The sequence below is a fragment of the Triturus cristatus genome, chromosome 8 (assembly GCF_964204655.1).
Source record: "Triturus cristatus chromosome 8, aTriCri1.1, whole genome shotgun sequence".
NCBI classification, from domain to species: domain Eukaryota; kingdom Metazoa; phylum Chordata; class Amphibia; order Caudata; family Salamandridae; genus Triturus; species Triturus cristatus.
This window is the reverse complement of record NC_140591.1, coordinates 55,926,624-55,952,461: the sequence shown is the minus strand read 5'-3', so window position 1 is coordinate 55,952,461 and position 25,838 is coordinate 55,926,624. Positions and strand designations below refer to the sequence as shown.

At 37.6% G+C, this 25,838-nt stretch overlaps 11 non-coding genes across 11 annotated transcripts; all 11 read right to left on the bottom strand.

Annotated features, from left to right (window-relative positions):
- Window positions 1-876: 876 nt before the first annotated feature.
- TRNAF-GAA (transfer RNA phenylalanine (anticodon GAA)) lies at window positions 877-949 on the bottom strand. The gene has a single exon. It is a non-coding gene; the product is annotated as a tRNA-Phe (tRNA).
- A 2,845-nt stretch (window positions 950-3,794) lies between these two features.
- On the bottom strand, window positions 3,795-3,867 carry TRNAF-GAA (transfer RNA phenylalanine (anticodon GAA)). The gene has a single exon. It is a non-coding gene; the product is annotated as a tRNA-Phe (tRNA).
- A 1,096-nt stretch (window positions 3,868-4,963) lies between these two features.
- On the bottom strand, window positions 4,964-5,036 carry TRNAF-GAA (transfer RNA phenylalanine (anticodon GAA)). The gene has a single exon. It is a non-coding gene; the product is annotated as a tRNA-Phe (tRNA).
- A 1,676-nt stretch (window positions 5,037-6,712) lies between these two features.
- Window positions 6,713-6,785, bottom strand: TRNAF-GAA (transfer RNA phenylalanine (anticodon GAA)). Its single transcript has one exon. It is a non-coding gene; the product is annotated as a tRNA-Phe (tRNA).
- Window positions 6,786-7,882: 1,097 nt separating this feature from the next.
- TRNAF-GAA (transfer RNA phenylalanine (anticodon GAA)) lies at window positions 7,883-7,955 on the bottom strand. Its single transcript has one exon. It is a non-coding gene; the product is annotated as a tRNA-Phe (tRNA).
- A 1,676-nt stretch (window positions 7,956-9,631) lies between these two features.
- TRNAF-GAA (transfer RNA phenylalanine (anticodon GAA)) lies at window positions 9,632-9,704 on the bottom strand. The gene has a single exon. It is a non-coding gene; the product is annotated as a tRNA-Phe (tRNA).
- Window positions 9,705-10,800: 1,096 nt separating this feature from the next.
- On the bottom strand, window positions 10,801-10,873 carry TRNAF-GAA (transfer RNA phenylalanine (anticodon GAA)). Its single transcript has one exon. It is a non-coding gene; the product is annotated as a tRNA-Phe (tRNA).
- Window positions 10,874-12,549: 1,676 nt separating this feature from the next.
- TRNAF-GAA (transfer RNA phenylalanine (anticodon GAA)) lies at window positions 12,550-12,622 on the bottom strand. Its single transcript has one exon. It is a non-coding gene; the product is annotated as a tRNA-Phe (tRNA).
- Window positions 12,623-13,719: 1,097 nt separating this feature from the next.
- Window positions 13,720-13,792, bottom strand: TRNAF-GAA (transfer RNA phenylalanine (anticodon GAA)). The gene has a single exon. It is a non-coding gene; the product is annotated as a tRNA-Phe (tRNA).
- A 1,676-nt stretch (window positions 13,793-15,468) lies between these two features.
- On the bottom strand, window positions 15,469-15,541 carry TRNAF-GAA (transfer RNA phenylalanine (anticodon GAA)). Its single transcript has one exon. It is a non-coding gene; the product is annotated as a tRNA-Phe (tRNA).
- A 2,845-nt stretch (window positions 15,542-18,386) lies between these two features.
- Window positions 18,387-18,459, bottom strand: TRNAF-GAA (transfer RNA phenylalanine (anticodon GAA)). The gene has a single exon. It is a non-coding gene; the product is annotated as a tRNA-Phe (tRNA).
- Window positions 18,460-25,838: the final 7,379 nt, after the last annotated feature.

Here is a 25,838-nt window from a genome sequence, read left to right as displayed (position 1 = left end):
GTAGGCAAACTAGGTCATCTGACTACTAACAGTTTTGTATAAGGGGAACTCGAGGCTGATGCAGGCAAAGCTTTACTTTCAATTAAAGGAAGAATTGGCAAATAAAGCAGGTAAAGTTGAATACAAGAGAGGTGGAAGCAAGTTTGACAGAAAGACAGAATGTAAAAAATATGTTGAAATGGTTGCATTATCGATCAGCTTGATAAAAGGTTTTGATCATTATAAACAACGTCAATATGAGTTGACTCCAAATAGCATTTGTGGCATGCAAAGCAGAAGTTCAAAATGTGCCTAAACCCGGGATTGAACCAGGGACCTTTAGATCTTCAGTCTACTGCTCTCCCAACTGAGCTATTTCATCCAGCTGGCAATTTTGACTTTCTGTTGTATTTTTTATAATTGTTAAAGATAAATGCAGAACCTGGTCACTCTATCTGCATGTGCAGTTATGTGTTAAATTGTCCAGTATTATTCAGTAGCTAAATTGGTCTGATGGGTGAATTTCCTTTTTAGGAGCCAAGTTAGTTAGATGATGTTTGTAAACTATGAATGGACTTATACTCAGAAACACAGACCTATATGGCGAGGGTCGGCAAGCTAGGTCATCTGACTACTAACAGTTTTGTATAAGGGGAACTGGAGGCTGATGCAGGCAAAGCTTTACTTTCAATTAAAGGAAGAATTGGGAAATAAAGGAGGCAAAGTTGAATACAAGAGAGGTGGAAGCAAGTTTGAAAGAAAGACAGAAAGTAAATAATATGTTGAATTAATTGTATTGTCGATTATCTTGATAAAAGGTTTTGATCATTATAAACAAAGTCAATATGAGTTGACTCAAAATAGTCTTTGTGGCATGCAAAGCAGAAGATCAAAATGTGCCGAAACCCGGGATCGAACCAGGGACCTTTAGATCTTCAGTCTAACGCTCTCCCAACTGAGCTATTTCGGCCTGCCAGCAGCTATAGTATTCAGCCTCTTTTTTTGAACAATCCCAGAACAGAGATGCAGAACCTGGATTTTCAATCTGAGGTTAGAGCTGTGTTTTAATGTGTCCTGCATTGTTCAGCAGCTAACTGGTGAAATGGGTGAGTAGCGTTTTTGGGATAAATGTTAGGTCGTTTTTCTTTTAAAACTCTAAGTGGACCAGCACTGTATTACACAGACGTATGTCGCCTGAGTAGGTAAGCTATGTCATCTCAATACTGACAACTTTGTTCAAGGAGAAGTGAAAGCTGATGCAGACAAGAGTTTACTTTGAAAAAAGTATAAAATGGGATAAATTCGTCATCAAAGTTGATGGCAAAAGAGGTGGAAGCAAGTTTAGAAGGAGGACAGAAAGACAACTTTTTGTTGAAGTTATCATGTTGTTGATCAGTTGATAAAATATTTTGAGAAATAAAGAAAAAAAAACTAGAGCTGATTTCAAGAAATATTTTGCAAGAATGTAGGATCCCCTCGCACTGTGCTGAAAGTCAGGATTGAATCAGGTACCTTAAGCTCTTCAGTCTAACGATCTCCCAACTGAGATATTTCAGCCAACAAGTCCCTGTGGCCTCCTGATGTATTATTAATAATTGTAGACGATACATACAGAACCTGGTCATTCTATTTTCGTTTATAGTTATGTGTTAAAGTGTCCAGTATCATTCAGCAGGTAACTTGGTCTGATGAGTGAATATCCTTTTTAGGGGACAAGGTAGGTAGAATTTTTTTTTCTAAACTCTGAATTGACTTATACTCTGAAACACAGACCTATATGGCCAGGGTGTACAAGCTATGTCATCTGACTACTGACAGTTTTGTATAAGGGGAATTGGAGGCTGATGCAGGCAAAGCTTTACTTTAAAATAAAGCAAGAAGTTGCAAATAAATGAGGCATAGTTGAATACAAGAGAGGTGGAAGCAAGTTTGAAAGGAAGACAGAAAGTAAATAATATGTTGAATTGATTGTGTTGTTGATCAGATTGATAAAAGGTTTTGATAAAGAAGAGCGTTGATTTAACTCCAAACAGCTTTTGAGACATGAAAAGCAGAGATTTAAATTGTGCCGAAACCCGGGATTGAACCAGGGACCTTTATATCTTCAGTCTAACGCTCTCCCAACTGAGCTATTTCGGCCTGCTGGTAGTTTGGGTCTTCATCCTTTCTTTTAAACTTCCCAAGAAAATAGATGCTCAACCTCATGCTAGAGCTATGTTTTAAGATGTCCTGTATCATTCATCAGTTAACGGGTGCAATAGGTAAATAGCATTTTTCGGATCCAGGTTAGGTAGCTTTTGTTTTTTACTCTGAATGGACTAGCACCATATTACACAGAGGTATTTAGCCTGAGTAGGTAAGCTATGTCATCTGAATACTGAAATCTGTGTTCAAGGAGAAGTGGAAGCTGATGCAGACAAGAGTTTACTTTACAAAAAAGCATGAAATAGGAAACATTTGTAGTCGAAGCTGAATGCAAGAGAGGTGGAAGCAAATTTAGAAGGAGGACAGAAAGACAATTCTATGTTGAATTGATCATGTTGTCGATCAGTTGATCAAATATTTTGATAAATAAAGAAAGAAAAACTTGAGCTGATACCAAGAAATATTTTGCGAGAAGCAAGAAATCTCTCAGACTTTTCCGAAACCCAGCATTGAACAAGGGACTTTTAGATTTTCAATCTAACACTCTCCCAACTGAGCTATTTCATCCAGCTGGCCATTTTGGCTTTCTGTTGTATTTTTGATAATTGTTAAAGATAAATGCAGACCCTGGTCATTCTATCTGCATGTGCAGTTATGTGTTAAATTGTCCAATATTATTCAGCAGCTAAATTGGTCTGATGGGTGAATTTCCTTTTTAGGAGCCAAGTTAGTTAGAAGATGTTTGTAAACTATGAATGGACTTATACTCAGACACACAGACCTATATGGCGAGGGTAGGCAAACTAGGTCATCTGACTACTAACAGTTTTGTATAAGGGGAACTCGAGGCTGATGCAGGCAAAGCTTTACTTTCAATTAAAGGAAGAATTGGCAAATAAAGCAGGTAAAGTTGAATACAAGAGAGGTGGAAGCAAGTTTGACAGAAAGACAGAATGTAAAAAATATGTTGAAATGGTTGTCTTATCGATCAGCTTGATAAAAGGTTTTGATCATTATAAACAACGTCAATATGAGTTGACTCCAAATAGCATTTGTGGCATGCAAAGCAGAAGTTCAAAATGTGCCTAAACCCGGGATTGAACCAGGGACCTTTAGATCTTCAGGCTACTGCTCTCCCAACTGAGCTATTTCATCCAGCTGGCAATTTTGACTTTCTGTTGTATTTTTTATAATTGTTAAAGATAAATGCAGAACCTGGTCACTCTATCTGCATGTGCAGTTATGTGTTAAATTGTCCAGTATTATTCAGTAGCTAAATTGGTCTGATGGGTGAATTTCCTTTTTAGGAGCCAAGTTAGTTAGATGATGTTTGTAAACTATGAATGGACTTATACTCAGAAACACAGACCTATATGGCGAGGGTCGGCAAGCTAGGTCATCTGACTACTAACAGTTTTGTATAAGGGGAACTGGAGGCTGATGCAGGCAAAGCTTTACTTTCAATTAAAGGAAGAATTGGGAAATAAAGGAGGCAAAGTTGAATACAAGAGAGGTGGAAGCAAGTTTGAAAGAAAGACAGAAAGTAAATAATATGTTGAATTAATTGTATTGTCGATTATCTTGATAAAAGGTTTTGATCATTATAAACAAAGTCAATATGAGTTGACTCAAAATAGTCTTTGTGGCATGCAAAGCAGAAGTTCAAAATGTGCCGAAACCCGGGATCGAACCAGGGACCTTTAGATCTTCAGTCTAACGCTCTCCCAACTGAGCTATTTCGGCCTGCCAGCAGCTATAGTGTTCAGCCTCTTTTTTTGAACAATCCCAGAACAGAGATGCAGAACCTGGATTTTCAATCTGAGGTTAGAGCTGTGTTTTAATGTGTCCTGCATTGTTCAGCAGCTAACTGGTGAAATGGGTGAGTAGCGTTTTTGGGATAAATGTTAGGTCGTTTTTCTTTTAAAACTCTAAGTGGACCAGCACTGTATTACACAGACGTATGTCGCCTGAGTAGGTAAGCTATGTCATCTCAATACTGACAACTTTGTTCAAGGAGAAGTGAAAGCTGATGCAGACAAGAGTTTACTTTGAAAAAAGTATAAAATGGGATAAATTCGTCATCAAAGTTGATGGCAAGAGAGGTGGAAGCAAGTTTAGAAGGAGGACAGAAAGACAACTTTTTGTTGAAGTTATCATGTTGTTGATCAGTTGATAAAATATTTTGAGAAATAAAGAAAAAAAAACTAGAGCTGATTTCAAGAAATATTTTGCAAGAATGTAGGATCCCCTCGCACTGTGCTGAAAGTCAGGATTGAATCAGGTACCTTAAGCTCTTCAGTCTAACGATCTCCCAACTGAGATATTTCAGCCAACAAGTCCCTGTGGCCTCCTGATGTATTATTAATAATTGTAGACGATACATACAGAACCTGGTCATTCTATTTTCGTTTATAGTTATGTGTTAAAGTGTCCAGTATCATTCAGCAGGTAACTTGGTCTGATGAGTGAATATCCTTTTTAGGGGACAAGGTAGGTAGAATTTTTTTTTCTAAACTCTGAATTGACTTATACTCTGAAACACAGACCTATATGGCCAGGGTGTACAAGCTATGTCATCTGACTACTGACAGTTTTGTATAAGGGGAATTGGAGGCTGATGCAGGCAAAGCTTTACTTTAAAATAAAGCAAGAAGTTGCAAATAAATGAGGCATAGTTGAATACAAGAGAGGTGGAAGCAAGTTTGAAAGGAAGACAGAAAGTAAATAATATGTTGAATTGATTGTGTTGTTGATCAGATTGATAAAAGGTTTTGATAAAGAAGAGCGTTGATTTAACTCCAAACAGCTTTTGTGACATGAAAAGCAGAAGTTGAAATTGTGCCGAAACCCGGGATTGAACCAGGGACCTTTAGATCTTCAGTCTAACGCTCTCCCAACTGAGCTATTTCGGCCTGCTGGTAGTTTGGGTCTTCATCCTTTCTTTTAAACTTCCCAAGAAAATAGATGCTCAACCTCATGCTAGAGCTAAGTTTTAAGATGTCCTGTATCATTCATCAGTTAACGGGTGCAATAGGTAAATAGCATTTTTCGGATCCAGGTTAGGTAGCTTTTGTTTTTTACTCTGAATGGACTAGCACCATATTACACAGAGGTATTTGGCCTGAGTAGGTAAGCTATGTCATCTGAATACTGAAATCTGTGTTCAAGGAGAAGTGGAAGCTGATGCAGACAAGAGTTTACTTTACAAAAAAGCATGAAATAGGAAACATTTGTAGTCGAAGCTGAATGTAAGAGAGGTGGAAGCAAATTTAGAAGGAGGACAGAAAGACAATTCTATGTTGAATTGATCATGTTGTCGATCAGTTGATCAAATATTTTGGTAAATAAAGAAAGAAAAACTTGAGCTGATACCAAGAAATATTTTGTGAGAAGCAAGAAACCTCTCAGACTTTTCCGAAACCCAGCATTGAACAAGGGACTTTTAGATTTTCAATCTAACACTCTCCCAACTGAGCTATTTCATCCAGCTGGCCATTTTGGCTTTCTGTTGTATTTTTGATAATTGTTAAAGATAAATGCAGACCCTGGTCATTCTATCTGCATGTGCAGTTATGTGTTAAATTGTCCAATATTATTCAGCAGCTAAATTGGTCTGATGGGTGAATTTCCTTTTTAGGAGCCAAGTTAGTTAGAAGATGTTTGTAAACTATGAATGGACTTATACTCAAACACACAGACCTATATGGCGAGGGTAGGCAAACTAGGTCATCTGACTACTAACAGTTTTGTATAAGGGGAACTCGAGGCTGATGCAGGCAAAGCTTTACTTTCAATTAAAGGAAGAATTGGCAAATAAAGCAGGTAAAGTTGAATACAAGAGAGGTGGAAGCAAGTTTGACAGAAAGACAGAATGTAAAAAATATGTTGAAATGGTTGTCTTATCGATCAGCTTGATAAAAGGTTTTGATCATTATAAACAACGTCAATATGAGTTGACTCCAAATAGCATTTGTGGCATGCAAAGCAGAAGTTCAAAATGTGCCTAAACCCGGGATTGAACCAGGGACCTTTAGATCTTCAGTCTACTGCTCTCCCAACTGAGCTATTTCATCCAGCTGGCAATTTTGGCTTTCTGTTGTATTTTTTATAATTGTTAAAGATAAATGCAGAACCTGGTCACTCTATCTGCATCTGCAGTTAAGTGTTAAATTGTCCAGTATTATTCAGTAGCTAAATTGGTCTGATGGGTGAATTTCCTTTTTAGGAGCCAAGTTAGTTAGATGATGTTTGTAAACTATGAATGGACTTATACTCAGAAACACAGACCTATATGGCGAGGGTCGGCAAGCTAGGTCATCTGACTACTAACAGTTTTGTATAAGGGGAACTGGAGGCTGATGCAGGCAAAGCTTTACTTTCAATTAAAGGAAGAATTGGGAAATAAAGGTGGCAAAGTTGAATACAAGAGAGGTGGAAGCAAGTTTGAAAGAAAGACAGAAAGTAAATAATATGTTGAATTAATTGTATTGTCGATTATCTTGATAAAAGGTTTTGATCATTATAAACAAAGTCAATATGAGTTGACTCAAAATAGTCTTTGTGGCATGCAAAGCAGAAGTTCAAAATGTGCCGAAACCCGGGATCGAACCAGGGATCTTTAGATCTTCAGTCTAACGCTCTCCCAACTGAGCTATTTCGGCCTGCCAGCAGCTATAGTATTCAGCCTCTTTTTTTGAACAATCCCAGAACAGAGATGCAGAACCTGGATTTTCAACCTGAGGTTAGAGCTGTGTTTTAATGTGTCCTGCATTGTTCAGCAGCTAACTGGTGAAATGGGTGAGTAGCGTTTTTGGGATAAATGTTAGGTCGTTTTTCTTTTAAAACTCTAAGTGGACCAGCACTGTATTACACAGACGTATGTCGCCTGAGTAGGTAAGCTATGTCATCTCAATACTGACAACTTTGTTCAAGGAGAAGTGAAAGCTGATGCAGACAAGAGTTTACTTTGAAAAAAGTATAAAATGGGATAAATTCGTCATCAAAGTTGATGGCAAGAGAGGTGGAAGCAAGTTTAGAAGGAGGACAGAAAGACAACTTTTTGTTGAAGTTATCATGTTGTTGATCAGTTGATAAAATATTTTGAGAAATAAAGAAAAAAAAAACTAGAGCTGATTTCAAGAAATATTTTGCAAGAATGTAGGATCCCCACGCACTGTGCTGAAAGTCAGGATTGAATCAGGTACCTTAAGCTCTTCAGTCTAACGATCTCCCAACTGAGATATTTCAGCCAACAAGTCCCTGTGGCCTCCTGATGTATTATTAATAATTGTAGACGATACATACAGAACCTGGTCATTCTATTTTCGTTTATAGTTATGTGTTAAAGTGTCCAGTATCATTCAGCAGGTAACTTGGTCTGATGAGTGAATATCCTTTTTAGGGGACAAGGTAGGTAGAATTTTTTTTTCTAAACTCTGAATTGACTTATACTCTGAAACACAGACCTATATGGCCAGGGTGTACAAGCTATGTCATCTGACTACTGACAGTTTTGTATAAGGGGAATTGGAGGCTGATGCAGGCAAAGCTTTACTTTAAAATAAAGCAAGAAGTTGCAAATAAATGAGGCATAGTTGAATACAAGAGAGGTGGAAGCAAGTTCGAAAGGAAGACAGAAAGTAAATAATATGTTGAATTGATTGTGTTGTTGATCAGATTGATAAAAGGTTTTGATAAAGAAGAACGTTGATTTAACTCCAAACAGCTTTTGTGACATGAAAAGCAGAAGTTGAAATTGTGCCGAAACCTGGGATTGAACCAGGGACCTTTAGATCTTCAGTCTAACGCTCTCCCAACTGAGCTATTTCGGCCTGCTGGTAGTTTGGGTCTTCATCCTTTCTTTTAAACTTCCCAAGAAAATAGATGCTCAACCTCATGCTAGAGCTATGTTTTAAGATGTCCTGTATCATTCATCAGTTAACGGGTGCAATAGGTAAATAGCATTTTTCGGATCCAGGTTAGGTAGCTTTTGTTTTTTACTCTGAATGGACTAGCACCATATTACACAGAGGTATTTGGCCTGAGTAGGTAAGCTATGTCATCTGAATACTGAAATCTGTGTTCAAGGAGAAGTGGAAGCTGATGCAGACAAGAGTTTACTTTACAAAAAAGCATGAAATAGGAAACATTTGTAGTCGAAGCTGAATGTAAGAGAGGTGGAAGCAAATTTAGAAGGAGGACAGAAAGACAATTCTATGTTGAATTGATCATGTTGTCGATCAGTTGATCAAATATTTTGGTAAATAAAGAAATAAAAACTTGAGATGATACCAAGAAATATTTTGTGAGAAGCAAGAAACCTCTCAGACTTTTCCGAAACCCAGCATTGAACAAGGGACTTTTAGATTTTCAATCTAACACTCTCCCAACTGAGCTATTTCATCCAGCTGGCCATTTTGGCTTTCTGTTGTATTTTTGATAATTGTTAAAGATAAATGCAGACCCTGGTCATTCTATCTGCATGTGCAGTTATGTGTTAAATTGTCCAATATTATTCAGCAGCTAAATTGGTCTGATGGGTGAATTTCCTTTTTAGGAGCCAAGTTAGTTAGAAGATGTTTGTAAACTATGAATGGACTTATACTCAGACACACAGACCTATATGGCGAGGGTAGGCAAACTAGGTCATCTGACTACTAACAGTTTTGTGTAAGGGGAACTCGAGGCTGATGCAGGCAAAGCTTTACTTTCAATTAAAGGAAGAATTGCCAAATAAAGCAGGTAAAGTTGAATACAAGAGAGGTGGAAGCAAGTTTGACAGAAAGACAGAATGTAAAAAATATGTTGAAATGGTTGTCTTATCGATCAGCTTGATAAAAGGTTTTGATCATTATAATCTACGTCAATATGAGTTGACTCCAAATAGCATTTGTGGCATGCAAAGCAGAAGTTCAAAATGTGCCTAAACCCGGGATTGAACCAGGGACCTTTAGATCTTCAGTCTACTGCTCTCCCAACTGAGCTATTTCATCCAGCTGGCAATTTTGGCTTTCTGTTGTATTTTTTATAATTGTTAAAGATAAATGCAGAACCTGGTCACTCTCTCTGCATGTGCAGTTATGTGTTAAATTGTCCAGTATTATTCAGTAGCTAAATTGGTCTGATGGGTGAATTTCCTTTTTAGGAGCCAAGTTAGTTAGATGATGTTTGTAAACTATGAATGGACTTATACTCAGAAACACAGACCTATATGGCGAGGGTCGGCAAGCTAGGTCATCTGACTACTAACAGTTTTGTATAAGGGGAACTGGAGGCTGATGCAGGCAAAGCTTTACTTTCGATTAAAGGAAGAATTGGGAAATAAAGGAGGCAAAGTTGAATACAAGAGAGGTGGAAGCAAGTTTGAAAGAAAGACAGAAAGTAAATAATATGTTGAATTAATTGTATTGTCGATTATCTTGATAAAAGGTTTTGATCATTATAAACAAAGTCAATATGAGTTGACTCAAAATAGTCTTTGTGGCATGCAAAGCAGAAGTTCAAAATGTGCCGAAACCCGGGATCGAACCAGGGACCTTTAGATCTTCAGTCTAACGCTCTCCCAACTGAGCTATTTCGGCCTGCCAGCAGCTATAGTGTTCAGCCTCTTTTTTTGAACAATCCCAGAACAGAGATGCAGAACCTGGATTTTCAATCTGAGGTTAGAGCTGTGTTTTAATGTGTCCTGCATTGTTCAGCAGCTAACTGGTGAAATGGGTGAGTAGCGTTTTTGGGATAAATGTTAGGTCGTTTTTCTTTTAAAACTCTAAGTGGACCAGCACTGTATTACACAGACGTATGTCGCCTGAGTAGGTAAGCTATGTCATCTCAATACTGACAACTTTGTTCAAGGAGAAGTGAAAGCTGATGCAGACAAGAGTTTACTTTGAAAAAAGTATAAAATGGGATAAATTCGTCATCAAAGTTGATGGCAAGAGAGGTGGAAGCAAGTTTAGAAGGAGGACAGAAAGACAACTTTTTGTTGAAGTTATCATGTTGTTGATCAGTTGATAAAATATTTTGAGAAATAAAGAAAAAAAAACTAGAGCTGATTTCAAGAAATATTTTGCAAGAATGTAGGATCCCCTCGCACTGTGCTGAAAGTCAGGATTGAATCAGGTACCTTAAGCTCTTCAGTCTAACGATCTCCCAACTGAGATATTTCAGCCAACAAGTCCCTGTGGCCTCCTGATGTATTATTAATAATTGTAGACGATACATACAGAACCTGGTCATTCTATTTTCGTTTATAGTTATGTGTTAAAGTGTCCAGTATCATTCAGCAGGTAACTTGGTCTGATGAGTGAATATCCTTTTTAGGGGACAAGGTAGGTAGAATTTTTTTTTCTAAATTTTGAATTGACTTATACTTTGAAACACAGACCTATATGGCCAGGGTGTACAAGCTATGTCATCTGACTACTGACAGTTTTGTATAAGGGGAATTGGAGGCTGATGCAGGCAAAGCTTTACTTTAAAATAAAGCAAGAAGTTGCAAATAAATGAGGCATAGTTGAATACAAGAGAGGTGGAAGCAAGTTTGAAAGGAAGACAGAAAGTAAATAATATGTTGAATTGATTGTGTTGTTGATCAGATTGATAAAAGGTTTTGATAAAGAAGAGCGTTGATTTAACTCCAAACAGCTTTTGTGACATGAAAACCAGAAGTTGAAATTGAGCCGAAACCCGGGATTGAACCAGGGACCTTTAGATCTTCAGTCTAACGCTCTCCCAACTGAGCTATTTCGGCCTGCTGGTAGTTTGGGTCTTCATCCTTTCTTTTAAACTTCCCAAGAAAATAGATGCTCAACCTCATGCTAGAGCTATGTTTTAAGATGTCCTGTATCATTCATCAGTTAACGGGTGCAATAGGTAAATAGCATTTTTCGGATCCAGGTTAGGTAGCTTTTGTTTTTTACTCTGAATGGACTAGCACCATATTACACAGAGGTATTTGGCCTGAGTAGGTAAGCTATGTCATCTGAATACTGAAATCTGTGTTCAAGGAGAAGTGGAAGCTGATGCAGACAAGAGTTTACTTTACAAAAAAGCATGAAATAGGAAACATTTGTAGTCGAAGCTGAATGTAAGAGAGGTGGAAGCAAATTTAGAAGGAGGACAGAAAGACAATTCTATGTTGAATTGATCATGTTGTCGATCAGTTGATCAAATATTTTGGTAAATAAAGAAAGAAAAACTTGAGCTGATACCAAGAAATATTTTGTGAGAAGCAAGAAACCTCTCAGACTTTTCCGAAACCCAGCATTGAACAAGGGACTTTTAGATTTTCAATCTAACACTCTCCCAACTGAGCTATTTCATCCAGCTGGCCATTTTGGCTTTCTGTTGTATTTTTGATAATTGTTAAAGATAAATGCAGACCCTGGTCATTCTATCTGCATGTGCAGTTATGTGTTAAATTGTCCAATATTATTCAGCAGCTAAATTGGTCTGATGGGTGAATTTCCTTTTTAGGAGCCAAGTTAGTTAGAAGATGTTTGTAAACTATGAATGGACTTATACTCAAACACACAGACCTATATGGCGAGGGTAGGCAAACTAGGTCATCTGACTACTAACAGTTTTGTATAAGGGGAACTCGAGGCTGATGCAGGCAAAGCTTTACTTTCAATTAAAGGAAGAATTGGCAAATAAAGCAGGTAAAGTTGAATACAAGAGAGGTGGAAGCAAGTTTGACAGAAAGACAGAATGTAAAAAATATGTTGAAATGGTTGTCTTATCGATCAGCTTGATAAAAGGTTTTGATCATTATAAACAACGTCAATATGAGTTGACTCCAAATAGCATTTGTGGCATGCAAAGCAGAAGTTCAAAATGTGCCTAAACCCGGGATTGAACCAGGGACCTTTAGATCTTCAGTCTACTGCTCTCCCAACTGAGCTATTTCATCCAGCTGGCAATTTTGGCTTTCTGTTGTATTTTTTATAATTGTTAAAGATAAATGCAGAACCTGGTCACTCTATCTGCATGTGCAGTTATGTGTTAAATTGTCCAGTATTATTCAGTAGCTAAATTGGTCTGATGGGTGAATTTCCTTTTTAGGAGCCAAGTTAGTTAGATGATGTTTGTAAACTATGAATGGACTTATACTCAGAAACACAGACCTATATGGCGAGGGTCGGCAAGCTAGGTCATCTGACTACTAACAGTTTTGTATAAGGGGAACTGGAGGCTGATGCAGGCAAAGCTTTACTTTCAATTAAAGGAAGAATTGGGAAATAAAGGTGGCAAAGTTGAATACAAGAGAGGTGGAAGCAAGTTTGAAAGAAAGACAGAAAGTAAATAATATGTTGAATTAATTGTATTGTCGATTATCTTGATAAAAGGTTTTGATCATTATAAACAAAGTCAATATGAGTTGACTCAAAATAGTCTTTGTGGCATGCAAAGCAGAAGTTCAAAATGTGCCGAAACCCGGGATCGAACCAGGGACCTTTAGATCTTCAGTCTAACGCTCTCCCAACTGAGCTATTTCGGCCTGCCAGCAGCTATAGTATTCAGCCTCTTTTTTTGAACAATCCCAGAACAGAGATGCAGAACCTGGATTTTCAACCTGAGGTTAGAGCTGTGTTTTAATGTGTCCTGCATTGTTCAGCAGCTAACTGGTGAAATGGGTGAGTAGCGTTTTTGGGATAAATGTTAGGTCGTTTTTCTTTTAAAACTGTAAGTGGACCAGCACTGTATTACACAGACGTATGTCGCCTGAGTAGGTAAGCTATGTCATCTCAATACTGACAACTTTGTTCAAGGAGAAGTGAAAGCTGATGCAGACAAGAGTTTACTTTGAAAAAAGTATAAAATGGGATAAATTCGTCATCAAAGTTGATGGCAAGAGAGGTGGAAGCAAGTTTAGAAGGAGGACAGAAAGACAACTTTTTGTTGAAGTTATCATGTTGTTGATCAGTTGATAAAATATTTTGAGAAATAAAGAAAAAAAAAACTAGAGCTGATTTCAAGAAATATTTTGCAAGAATGTAGGATCCCCTCGCACTGTGCTGAAAGTCAGGATTGAATCAGGTACCTTAAGCTCTTCAGTCTAACGATCTCCCAACTGAGATATTTCAGCCAACAAGTCCCTGTGGCCTCCTGATGTATTATTAATAATTGTAGACGATACATACAGAACCTGGTCATTCTATTTTCGTTTATAGTTATGTGTTAAAGTGTCCAGTATCATTCAGCAGGTAACTTGGTCTGATGAGTGAATATCCTTTTTAGGGGACAAGGTAGGTAGAATTTTTTTTTCTAAACTCTGAATTGACTTATACTCTGAAACACAGACCTATATGGCCAGGGTGTACAAGCTATGTCATCTGACTACTGACAGTTTTGTATAAGGGGAATTGGAGGCTGATGCAGGCAAAGCTTTACTTTAAAATAAAGCAAGAAGTTGCAAATAAATGAGGCATAGTTGAATACAAGAGAGGTGGAAGCAAGTTTGAAAGGAAGACAGAAAGTAAATAATATGTTGAATTGATTGTGTTGTTGATCAGATTGATAAAAGGTTTTGATAAAGAAGAACGTTGATTTAACTCCAAACAGCTTTTGTGACATGAAAAGCAGAAGTTAAAATTGTGCCGAAACCTGGGATTGAACCAGGGACCTTTAGATCTTCAGTCTAACGCTCTCCCAACTGAGCTATTTCGGCCTGCTGGTAGCTTGGGTCTTCATCCTTTCTTTTAAACTTCCCAAGAAAATAGATGCTCAACCTCATGCTAGAGCTATGTTTTAAGATGTCCTGTATCATTCATCAGTTAACGGGTGCAATAGGTAAATAGCATTTTTCGGATCCAGGTTAGGTAGCTTTTGTTTTTTACTCTGAATGGACTAGCACCATATTACACAGAGGTATTTGGCCTGAGTAGGTAAGCTATGTCATCTGAATACTGAAATCTGTGTTCAAGGAGAAGTGGAAGCTGATGCAGACAAGAGTTTACTTTACAAAAAAGCATGAAATAGGAAACATTTGTAGTCGAAGCTGAATGTAAGAGAGGTGGAAGCAAATTTAGAAGGAGGACAGAAAGACAATTCTATGTTGAATTGATCATGTTGTCGATCAGTTGATCAAATATTTTGGTAAATAAAGAAAGAAAAACTTGAGATGATACCAAGAAATATTTTGTGAGAAGCAAGAAACCTCTCAGACTTTTCCGAAACCCAGCATTGAACAAGGGACTTTTAGATTTTCAATCTAACACTCCCCCAACTGAGCTATTTCATCCAGCTGGCCATTTTGGCTTTCTGTTGTATTTTTGATAATTGTTAAAGATAAATGCAGACCCTGGTCATTCTATCTGCATGTGCAGTTATGTGTTAAATTGTCCAATATTATTCAGCAGCTAAATTGGTCTGATGGGTGAATTTCCTTTTTAGGAGCCAAGTTAGATAGAAGATGTTTGTAAACTATGAATGGACTTATACTCAGACACACAGACCTATATGGCGAGGGTAGGCAAACTAGGTCATCTGACTACTAACAGTTTTGTATAAGGGGAACTCGAGGCTGATGCAGGCAAAGCTTTACTTTCAATTAAAGGAAGAATTGGCAAATAAAGCAGGTAAAGTTGAATACAAGTGAGGTGGAAGCAAGTTTGACAGAAAGACAGAATGTAAAAAATATGTTGAAATGGTTGTCTTATCGATCAGCTTGATAAAAGGTTTTGATCATTATAAACAACGTCAATATGAGTTGACTCCAAATAGCATTTGTGGCATGCAAAGCAGAAGTTCAAAATGTGCCTAAACCCGGGATTGAACCAGGGACCTTTAGATCTTCAGTCTACTGCTCTCCCAACTGAGCTATTTCATCAAGCTGGCAATTTTGGCTTTCTGTTGTATTTTTTATAATTGTTAAAGATAAATGCAGAACCTGGTCACTCTATCTGCATGTGCAGTTATGTGTTAAATTGTCCAGTATTATTCAGTAGCTAAATTGGTCTGATGGGTGAATTTCCTTTTTAGGAGCCAAGTTAGTTAGATGATGTTTGTAAACTATGAATGGACTTATACTCAGAAACACAGACCTATATGGCGAGGGTCGGCAAGCTAGGTCATCTGACTACTAACAGTTTTGTATAAGGGGAACTGGAGGCTGATGCAGGCAAAGCTTTACTTTCAATTAAAGGAAGAATTGGGAAATAAAGGTGGCAAAGTTGAATACAAGAGAGGTGGAAGCAAGTTTGAAAGAAAGACAGAAAGTAAATAATATGTTGAATTAATTGTATTGTCGATTATCTTGATAAAAGGTTTTGATCATTATAAACAAAGTCAATATGAGTTGACTCAAAATAGTCTTTGTGGCATGCAAAGCAGAAGTTTAAAATGTGCCGAAACCCGGGATCGAACCAGGGACCTTTAGATCTTCAGTCTAACGCTCTCCCAACTGAGCTATTTCGGCCTGCCAGCAGCTATAGTATTCAGCCTCTTTTTTTGAACAATCCCAGAACAGAGATGCAGAACCTGGATTTTCAACCTGAGGTTAGAGCTATGTTTTAATGTGTCCTGGATTGTTCAGCAGCTAACTGGTGAAATGGGTGAGTAGCGTTTTTGGGATGAATGTTAGGTCGTTTTTCTTTTAAAACTCTAAGTGGACCAGCACTGTATTACACAGACGTATGTCGCCTGAGTAGGTAAGCTATGTCATCTCAATACTGACAACTTTGTTCAAGGAGAAGTGAAAGCTGATGCAGACAAGAGTTTACTTTGAAAAAAGTATAAAATGGGATAAATTCGTCATCAAAGTTGATGGCAAGAGAGGTGGAAGCAAGTTTAGAAGGAGGACAGAAAGACAACTTTTTGTTGAAGTTATCATGTTGTTGATCAGTTGATAAAATATTTTGAGAAATAAAGAAAAAAAAACTAGAGCTGATTTCAAGAAATATTTTGCAAGAATGTAGGATCCCCTCGCACTGTGCTGAAAGTCAGGATTGAATCAGGTACCTTAAGCTCTTCAGTCTAACGATCTCCCAACTGAGATATTTCAGCCAACAAGTCCCTGTGGCCTCCTGATGTATTATTAATAATTGTAGACGATACATACAGAACCTGGTCATTCTATTTTCGTTTATAGTTATGTGTTAAAGTGTCCAGTATCATTCAGCAGGTAACTTGGTCTGATGAGTGAATATCCTTTTTAGGGGACAAGGTAGGTAGAATTTTTTTTTCTAAACTCTGAATTGACTTATACTCTGAAGCACAGACCTATATGGCCAGGGTGTACAAGCTATGTCATCTGACTACTGACAGTTTTGTATAAGGGGAATTGGAGGCTGATGCAGGCAAAGCTTTACTTTAAAATAAAGCAAGAAGTTGCAAATAAATGAGGCATAGTTGAATACAAGAGAGGTGGAAGCAAGTTTGAAAGGAAGACAGAAAGTAAATAATATGTTGAATTGATTGTGTTGTTGATCAGATTGATAAAAGGTTTTGATAAAGAAGAGCGTTGATTTAACTCCAAACAGCTTTTGTGACATGAAAAGCAGAAGTTGAAATTGTGCCGAAACCCAGGATTGAACCAGGGACCTTTAGATCTTCAGTCTAACGCTCTCCCAACTGAGCTATTTCGGCCTGCTGGTAGTTTGGGTCTTCATCCTTTCTTTTAAACTTCCCAAGAAAATAGATGCTCAACCTCATGCTAGAGCTATGTTTTAAGATGTCCTGTATCATTCATCAGTTAACGGGTGCAATAGGTAAATAGCATTTTTCGGATCCAGGTTAGGTAGCTTTTGTTTTTTACTCTGAATGGACTAGCACCATATTACACAGAGGTATTTGGCCTGAGTAGGTAAGCTATGTCATCTGAATACTGAAATCTGTGTTCAAGGAGAAGTGGAAGCTGATGCAGACAAGAGTTTACTTTACAAAAAAGCATGAAATAGGAAACATTTGTAGTCGAAGCTGAATGCAAGAGAGGTGGAAGCAAATTTAGAAGGAGGACAGAAAGACAATTCTATGTTGAATTGATCATGTTGTCGATCAGTTGATCAAATATTTTGATAAATAAATAAAGAAAAACTTGAGCTGATACCAAGAAATATTTTGTGAGAAGCAAGAAACCTCTCAGACTTTTCCGAAACCCAGCATTGAACAAGGGACTTTTAGATTTTCAATCTAACACTCTCCCAACTGAGCTATTTCATCCAGCTGGCCATTTTGGCTTTCTGTTGTATTTTTGATAATTGTTAAAGATAAATGCAGACCCTGGTCATTCTATCTGCATGTGCAGTTATGTGTTAAATTGTCCAATATTATTCAGCAGCTAAATTGGTCTGATGGGTGAATTTCCTTTTTAGGAGCCAAGTTAGTTAGAAGATGTTTGTAAACTATGAATGGACTTATACTCAGACACACAGACCTATATGGCGAGGGTAGGCAAACTAGGTCATCTGACTACTAACAGTTTTGTGTAAGGGGAACTCGAGGCTGATGCAGGCAAAGCTTTACTTTCAATTAAAGGAAGAATTGCCAAATAAAGCAGGTAAAGTTGAATACAAGAGAGGTGGAAGCAAGTTTGACAGAAAGACAGAATGTAAAAAATATGTTGAAATGGTTGTCTTATCGATCAGCTTGATAAAAGGTTTTGATCATTATAAACAACGTCAATATGAGTTGACTCCAAATAGCATTTGTGGCATGCAAAGCAGAAGTTCAAAATGTGCCTAAACCCGGGATTGAACCAGCGACCTTTAGATCTTCAGTCTACTGCTCTCCCAACTGAGCTATTTCATCCAGCTGGCAATTTTGGCTTTCTGTTGTATTTTTTATAATTGTTAAAGAAAAATGCAGAACCTGGTCCCTCTATCTGCATGTGCAGTTATGTGTTAAATTGTCCAGTATTATTCAGTAGCTAAATTGGTCTGATGGGTGAATTTCCTTTTTAGGAGCCAAGTTAGTTAGATGATGTTTGTAAACTATGAATGGACTTATACTCAGAAACACAGACCTATATGGCGAGGGTCGGCAAGCTAGGTCATCTGACTACTAACAGTTTTGTATAAGGGGAACTGGAGGCTGATGCAGGCAAAGCTTTACTTTCAATTAAAGGAAGAATTGGGAAATAAAGGAGGCAAAGTTGAATACAAGAGAGGTGGAAGCAAGTTTGAAAGAAAGACAGAAAGTAAATAATATGTTGAATTAATTGTATTGTCGATTATCTTGATAAAATGTTTTGATCATTATAAACAAAGTCAATATGAGTTGACTCAAAATAGTCTTTGTGGCATGCAAAGCAGAAGTTCAAAATGTGCCGAAACCCGGGATCGAACCAGGGACCTTTAGATCTTCAGTCTAACGCTCTCCCAACTGAGCTATTTCGGCCTGCCAGCAGCTATAGTATTCAGCCTCTTTTTTTGAACAATCCCAGAACAGAGATGCAGAACCTGGATTTTCAACCTGAGGTTAGAGCTGTGTTTTAATGTGTCCTGGATTGTTCAGCAGCTAACTGGTGAAATGGGTGAGTAGCGTTTTTGGGATGAATGTTAGGTCGTTTTTCTTTTAAAACTCTAAGTGGACCAGCACTGTATTACACAGACGTATGTCGCCTGAGTAGGTAAGCTATGTCATCTCAATACTGACAACTTTGTTCAAGGAGAAGTGAAAGCTGATGCAGACAAGAGTTTACTTTGAAAAAAGTATAAAATGGGATAAATTCGTCATCAAAGTTGATGGCAAGAGAGGTGGAAGCAAGTTTAGAAGGAGGACAGAAAGACAACTTTTTGTTGAAGTTATCATGTTGTTGATTAGTTGATAAAATATTTTGAGAAATAAAGAAAAAAAAAACTAGAGCTGATTTCAAGAAATATTTTGCAAGAATGTAGGATCCCCTCGCACTGTGCTGAAAGTCAGGATTGAATCAGGTACCTTAAGCTCTTCAGTCTAACGATCTCCCAACTGAGATATTTCAGCCAACAAGTCCCTGTGGCCTCCTGATGTATTATTAATAATTGTAGACGATACATACAGAACCTGGTCATTCTATTTTCGTTTATAGTTATGTGTTAAAGTGTCCAGTATCATTCAGCAGGTAACTTGGTCTGATGAGTGAATATCCTTTTTAGGGGACAAGGTAGGTAGAATTTTGTTTTCTAAACTCTGAATTGACTTATACTCTGAAACACAGACCTATATGGCCAGGGTGTACAAGCTATGTCATCTGACTACTGACAGTTTTGTATAAGGGGAATTGGAGGCTGATGCAGGCAAAGCTTTACTTTAAAATAAAGCAAGAAGTTGCAAATAAATGAGGCATAGTTGAATACAAGAGAGGTGGAAGCAAGTTTGAAAGGAAGACAGAAAGTAAATAATATGTTGAATTGATTGTGTTGTTGATCAGATTGATAAAAGGTTTTGATAAAGAAGAGCGTTGATTTAACTCCAAACAGCTTTTGTGACATGAAAAGCAGAAGTTGAAATTGTGCCGAAACCCAGGATTGAACCAGGGACCTTTTGATCTTCAGTCTAACGCTCTCCCAACTGAGCTATTTCGGCCTGCTGGTAGTTTGGGTCTTCATCCTTTCTTTTAAACTTCCCAAGAAAATAGATGCTCAACCTCATGCTAGAGCTATGTTTTAAGATGTCCTGTATCATTCATCAGTTAACGGGTGCAATAGGTAAATAGCATTTTTCGGATGCAGGTTAGGTAGCTTTTGTTTTTTACTCTGAATGGACTAGCACCATATTACACAGAGGTATTTGGCCTGAGTAGGTAAGCTATGTCATCTGAATACTGAAATCTGTGTTCAAGGAGAAGTGGAAGCTGATGCAGACAAGAGTTTACTTTACAAAAAAGCATGAAATAGGAAACATTTGTAGTCGAAGCTGAATGCAAGAGAGGTGGAAGCAAATTTAGAAGGAGGACAGAAAGACAATTCTATGTTGAATTGATCATGTTGTCGATCAGTTGATCAAATATTTTGATAAATAAATAAAGAAAAACTTGAGCTGATACCAAGAAATATTTTGTGAGAAGCAAGAAACCTCTCAGACTTTTCCGAAACCCAGCATTGAACAAGGGACTTTTAGATTTTCAATCTAACACTCTCCCAACTGAGCTATTTCATCCAGCTGGCCATTTTGGCTTTCTGTTGTATTTTTGATAATTGTTAAAGATAAATGCAGACCCTGGTCATTCTATCTGCATGTGCAGTTATGTGTTAAATTGTCCAATATTATTCAGCAGCTAAATTGGTCTGATGGGTGAATTTCCTTTTTAGGAGCCAAGTTAGTTAGATGATGTTTGTAAACTATGAATGGACTTATACTCAGAAACACAGACCTATATGGCGAGGGTCGGCAAGCTAGGTCATCTGACTACTTACAGTTTTGTATAAGGGGAACTGGAGGCTGATGCAGGCAAAGCTTTACTTTCAATTAAAGGAAGAATTGGGAAATAAAGGAGGCAAAGTTGAATACAAGAGAGGTGGAAGCAAGTTTGAAAGAAAGACAGAAAGTAAATAATATGTTGAATTAATTGTATTGTCGATTATCTTGATAAAATGTTTTGATCATTATAAACAAAGTCAATATGAGTTGACTCAAAATAGTCTTTGTGGCATGCAAAGCAGAAGTTCAAAATGTGCCGAAACCCGGGATCGAAGCAGGGACCTTTAGATCTTCAGTCTAACGCTCTCCCAACTGAGCTATTTCAGCCTGCCAGCAGCTATACTATTCAGCCTCTTTTTTTGAACAATCCCAGAACAGAGATGCAGAACCTGGATTTTCAATCTGAGGTTAGAGCTGTGTTTTAATGTGTCCTGCATTGTTCAGCAGCTAACTGGTGAAATGGGTGAGTAGCGTTTTTGGGATAAATGTTAGGTCGTTTTTCTTTTAAAACTCTAAGTGGACCAGCACTGTATTACACAGACGTATGTCGCCTGAGTAGGTAAGCTATGTCATCTCAATACTGACAACTTTGTTCAAGGAGAAGTGAAAGCTGATGCAGACAAGAGTTTACTTTGAAAAAAGTATAAAATGGGATAAATTCGTCATCAAAGCTGATGGCAAGAGAGGTGGAAGCAAGTTTAGAAGGAGGACAGAAAGACAACTTTTTGTTGAAGTTATCATGTTGTTGATCAGTTGATAAAATATTTTGAGAAATAAAGAAAAAAAAAATAGAGCTGATTTCAAGAAATATTTTGCAAGAATGTAGGATCCCCTCGCACTGTGCTGAAAGTCAGGATTGAATCAGGTACCTTAAGCTCTTCAGTCTAACGATCTCCCAACTGAGATATTTCAGCCAACAAGTCCCTGTGGCCTCCTGATGTATTATTAATAATTGTAGACGATACATACAGAACCTGGTCATTCTATTTTCGTTTATAGTTATGTGTTAAAGTGTCCAGTATCATTCAGCAGGTAACTTGGTCTGATGAGTGAATATCCTTTTTAGGGGACAAGGTAGGTAGAATTTTTTTTTCTAAACTCTGAATTGACTTATACTCTGAAACACAGACCTATATGGCCAGGGTGTACAAGCTATGTCATCTGACTACTGACAGTTTTGTATAAGGGGAATTGGAGGCTGATGCAGGCAAAGCTTTACTTTAAAATAAAGCAAGAAGTTGCAAATAAATGAGGCATAGTTGAATACAAGAGAGGTGGAAGCAAGTTTGAAAGGAAGACAGAAAGTAAATAATATGTTGAATTGATTGTGTTGTTGATCAGATTGATAAAAGGTTTTGATAAAGAAGAGCGTTGATTTAACTCCAAACAGCTTTTGTGACATGAAAAGCAGAAGTTGAAATTGTGCCGAAACCCAGGTTTGAACCAGGGACCTTTAGATCTTCAGTCTAACGCTCTCCCAACTGAGCTATTTCGGCCTGCTGGTAGTTTGGGTCTTCATCCTTTCTTTTAAACTTCCCAAGAAAATAGATGCTCAACCTCATGCTAGAGCTATGTTTTAAGATGTCCTGTATCATTCATCAGTTAACGGGTGCAATAGGTAAATAGCATTTTTCGGATGCAGGTTAGGTAGCTTTTGTTTTTTACTCTGAATGGACTAGCACCATATTACACAGAGGTATTTGGCCTGAGTAGGTAAGCTATGTCATCTGAATACTGAAATCTGTGTTCAAGGAGAAGTGGAAGCTGATGCAGACAAGAGTTTACTTTACAAAAAAGCATGAAATAGGAAACATTTGTAGTCGAAGCTGAATGCAAGAGAGGTGGAAGCAAATTTAGAAGGAGGACAGAAAGACAATTCTATGTTGAATTGATCATGTTGTCGATCAGTTGATCAAATATTTTGATAAATAAATAAAGAAAAACTTGAGCTGATACCAAGAAATATTTTGTGAGAAGCAAGAAACCTCTCAGACTTTTCCGAAACCCAGCATTGAACAAGGGACTTTTAGATTTTCAATCTAACACTCTCCCAACTGAGCTATTTCATCCAGCTGGCCATTTTGGCTTTCTGTTGTATTTTTGATAATTGTTAAAGATAAATGCAGACCCTGGTCATTCTATCTGCATGTGCAGTTATGTGTTAAATTGTCCAATATTATTCAGCAGCTAAATTGGTCTGATGGGTGAATTTCCTTTTGAGGAGCCAAGTTAGTTAGAAGATGTTTGTAAACTATGAATGGACTTATACTCAGACACACAGACCTATATGGCGAGGGTAGGCAAACTAGGTCATCTGACTACTAACAGTTTTGTGTAAGGGGAACTCGAGGCTGATGCAGGCAAAGCTTTACTTTCAATTAAAGGAAGAATTGGCAAATAAAGCAGGTAAAGTTGAATACAAGAGAGGTGGAAGCAAGTTTGACAGAAAGACAGAATGTAAAAAATATGTTGAAATGGTTGTCTTATCGATCAGCTTGATAAAAGGTTTTGATCATTATAAACAACGTCAATATGAGTTGACTCCAAATAGCATTTGTGGCATGCAAAGCAGAAGTTCAAAATGTGCCTAAACCCGGGATTGAACCAGGGACCTTTAGATCTTCAGTCTACTGCTCTCCCAACTGAGCTATTTCATCCAGCTGGCAATTTTGGCTTTCTGTTGTATTTTTTATAATTGTTAAAGAAAAATGCAGAACCTGGTCACTCTATCTGCATGTGCAGTTATGTCTTAAATTGTCCTGTATTATTCAGTAGCTAAATTGGTCTGATGGGTGAATTTCCTTTTTAGGAGCCAAGTTAGTTAGATGATGTTTGTAAACTATGAATGGACTTATACTCAGAAACACAGACCTATATGGCGAGGGTCGGCAAGCTAGGTCATCTGACTACTAACAGTTTTGTATAAGGGGAACTGGAGGCTGATGCAGGCAAAGCTTTACTTTCAATTAAAGGAAGAATTGGGAAATAAAGGAGGCAAAGTTGAATACAAGAGAGGTGGAAGCAAGTTTGAAAGAAAGACAGAAAGTAAATAATATGTTCAATTAATTGTATTGTCGATTATCTTGATAAAATGTTTTGATCATTATAAACAAAGTCAATATGAGTTGACTCAAAATAGTCTTTGTGGCATGCAAAGCAGAAGTTCAAAATGTGCCGAAACCCGAGATCGAACCAGGGACCTTTAGATTTTCAGTCTAGCGCTCTCCCAACTGAGCTATTTCAGCCTTCCAGCAGCTATAGTATTCAGCCTCTTTTTTTGAACAATCCCAGAACAGAGATGCAGAACCTGGATTTTCAATCTGAGGTTAGAGCTGTGTTTTAATGTGTCCTGCATTGTGCAGCAGCTAACTGGTGAAATGGGTGAGTAGCGTTTTTGGGATAAATGTTAGGTCGTTTTTCTTTTAAAACTCTAAGTGGACCAGCACTGTATTACACAGACGTATGTCGCCTGAGTAGGTAAGCTATGTCATCTCAATACTGACAACTTTGTTCAAGGAGAAGTGAAAGATGATGCAGACAAGAGTTTACTTTGAAAAAAGTATAAAATGGGATAAATTCGTCATCAAAGCTGATGGCAAGAGAGGTGGAAGCAAGTTTAGAAGGAGGACAGAAAGACAACTTTTTGTTGAAGTTATCATGTTGTTGATCAGTTGATAAAATATTTTGAGAAATAAAGAAAAAAAAAATAGAGCTGATTTCAAGAAATATTTTGCAAGAATGTAGGATCCCCTCGCACTGTGCTGAAAGTCAGGATTGAATCAGGTACCTTAAGCTCTTCAGTCTAACGATCTCCCAACTGAGATATTTCAGCCAACAAGTCCCTGTGGCCTCCTGATGTATTATTAATAATTGTAGACGATACATACAGAACCTGGTCATTCTATTTTCGTTTATAGTTATGTGTTAAAGTGTCCAGTATCATTCAGCAGGTAACTTGGTCTGATGAGTGAATATCCTTTTTAGGGGACAAGGTAGGTAGAATTTTTTTTTCTAAACTTTGAATTGACTTATACTCTGAAACACAGACCTATATGGCCAGGGTGTACAAGCTATGTCATCTGACTACTGACAGTTTTGTATAAGGGGAATTGGAGGCTGATGCAGGCAAAGCTTTACTTTAAAATAAAGCAAGAAGTTTCAAATAAATGAGGCATAGTTGAATACAAGAGAGGTGGAAGCAAGTTTGAAAAGAAGACAGAAAGTAAATAATATGTTGAATTGATTGTGTTGTTGATCAGATTGATAAAAGGTTTTGATAAAGAAGAGCGTTGATTTAACTCCAAACAGCTTTTGAGACATGAAAAGCAGAGGTTGAAATTGTGCCAAAACCCGGGATTGAACCAGGGACCTTTAGATCTTCAGTCTAACGCTCTCCCAACTGAGCTATTTCCGCCTGCTGCTAGTTTGGGTCTTCATCCTTTCTTTTAAACTTCCCAAGAAAATAGATGCTCAACCTCATGCTAGAGCTATGTTTTAAGATGTCCTGTATCATTCATCAGTTAACGGGTGCAATAGGTAAATAGCATTTTTCGGATCCAGGTTAGGTAGCTTTTTTTTTTACTCTGAATGGACTAGCACCATATTACACAGAGGTATTTGGCCTGAGTAGGTAAGCTATGTCATCTGAATACTGAAATCTGTGTTCAAGGAGAAGTGGAAGCTGATGCAGACAAGAGTTTACTTTACAAAAAAGCATGAAATAGGAAACATTTGTAGTCGAAGCTGAATGCAAGAGAGGTGGAAGCAAATTTAGAAGGAGGACAGAAAGACAATTCTATGTTGAATTGATCATGTTGTCGATCAGTTGATCAAATATTTTGATAAATAAAGAAAGAAAAACTTGAGCTGATACCAAGAAATATTTTGTGAGAAGCAAGAAACCTCTCAGACTTTTCCGAAACCCAGCATTGAACAAGGGACTTTTAGATTTTCAATCTAACACTCTCCCAACTGAGCTATTTCATCCAGCTGGCCATTTTGGCTTTCTGTTGTATTTTTGATAATTGTTAAAGATAAATGCAGACCCTGGTCATTCTATCTGCATGTGCAGTTATGTGTTAAATTGTCCAATATTATTCAGCAGCTAAATTGGTCTGATGGGTGAATTTCCTTTTTAGGAGCCAAGTTAGTTAGAAGATGTTTGTAAACTATGAATGGACTTATACTCAGACACACAGACCTATATGGCGAGGGTAGGCAAACTAGGTCATCTGACTACTAACAGTTTTGTATAAGGGGAACTCGAGGCTGATGCAGGCAAAGCTTTACTTTCAATTAAAGGAAGAATTGGCAAATAAAGCAGGTAAAGTTGAATACAAGAGAGGTGGAAGCAAGTTTGACAGAAAGACAGAATG